Here is a 1,806-nt window from a genome sequence, read left to right as displayed (position 1 = left end):
GAATTATGAAGCCAGCAAACATGATTAAACGTATAAACATTCCAATATATCTATTTTAATTTGAATATTACAAAGTTATAATAAAAAATAAAAAAATGTATGAAAGCATATTACAGATGTAAAATAAAATTTGATACCCTGTTGAAGGAGAACTTGAAATGCAGGAAATTAAAAACTTGTAGTTGTATTTGAGGTTTGAAAAGGCTTTTGTAATTTGTAATTTCCACTTTTAAATTTCAGACTTGATTTTTCCCTTTAGAAAAAATACAAGATGACCAAAAGTATAAATGAGGTGGTGATCGATTAATAACCGCAGAACGGTGGTTGAAATAGGAGGAAGGGGGTCACATAACTAATAAAAAAGCAGGGAACCAAAGAGATATTGACAAGGAGTGACAGGAAAAATGAAGACAAGATGAATCTCCATAGAGAAACATTGACAGTAGATGGATGAAGAGCTAGTGATTTCAAGGGACCGGCACCTTAACAAGAACCGACAAATTTCTGCCCTGCAGAGCTTCCCGGTAACGTAAGGGGGGCTATGATGAAGAAAGGAGCAACAAGTCAGCGAAGTAGGCACACAAGTACAGAACGGACGGACGCTGAAGTGGTAGGCGAAAAATGTCCTCGGTTGCAACACTTACTATAGCTCCAAACTGGAAAATGGTTGGGGCTGTTTTTCATGGTTCGGAGGGCCCCTTAGTTCAGTGAAGGGAAATCTTAACTACAGCATACAATTAATCTAGACGATTCTGTGCTTCCAACTTTATGGCATAATAGTTTGGCGGAAGGCCCTTTCTGTTTATGCATGAAAATGCCACCGGGAAAAACAAAGTGGATGAGGTGGTTTTACATGGCCAAAACACGCGACGGAAGGAATGTGATTGGGAAAAGAGCAACAGAATGTCAGGCCAGAGGGGTGCGAACATCACAATGTGTGCCGCAATATCCCTGAAGGATTGCTGTTACATAAACCACTAATTGGGCCATACATAACAGTGCGCCTCATTTCATTCATGGATGACCCTCTATGGAAGGCTTTTTGCCAGGTGGAAGAAAGAGTGCAAGTAGAAGAAATATGAAATCTGGGATTGATGGGAAATGGGATACACTCCATGCAGTACAGAGTGGTTTGCAGCCCATCTCGGATGGTGTTACTTTTCCTCCCCCTATCCCCTCCCAACATAGAATAATATTTTCTGAAGAGAAAGTTTATGACACCATCCACATGATCAAATGTACTCTTGGATGAATGATTAGGATGCCGGGATATTCTGCAGAAGATTGCAGGGATGGATCAGGCAGCAAAGAGATTCTTTCCCAGGTGTATTGCACGTGACATAGGGTGATGTGGATGAGAAGTTGTGGTAATGCAGTAGACAGGGTTGATAGATTGTTATAGATCTGTTTCATTTGGACAATATGCTATGCATATTCATAGTGTGTATAACTTGTTTGTTTAAAGATGGAATTATTTATTTTTGGGTATTTTGAATTACTGCAAAAAGCAAAATAATAATTTGCAAAAATACAGTGAAATAATAAGAATGACCGTTTATTTCTTAATATTGCAGGACATTATACAGTACAGGTTCACCAAACTTTTTGTAAAAAATGATGTTGGATCTAAAAAAAATATGATATTAAAGACAAATTGACACATTTTCAAGTGGTATCTGTTTTTGGAGTTCTGTAGGTCATGATACTATGAATGACAAAGTGGATGTGGAGAGACTGGTATCTTTCATTTGGTAGAAAGATTTGCTTTTGAGACATGTAGAAATGTGGCCAAGTGCATGTTGTTTT

Source organism: Coregonus clupeaformis, chromosome 34 (assembly GCF_020615455.1).
Source record: "Coregonus clupeaformis isolate EN_2021a chromosome 34, ASM2061545v1, whole genome shotgun sequence".
Taxonomy (NCBI): domain Eukaryota; kingdom Metazoa; phylum Chordata; class Actinopteri; order Salmoniformes; family Salmonidae; genus Coregonus; species Coregonus clupeaformis.
Note: the sequence above shows the minus strand (reverse complement) of the source record.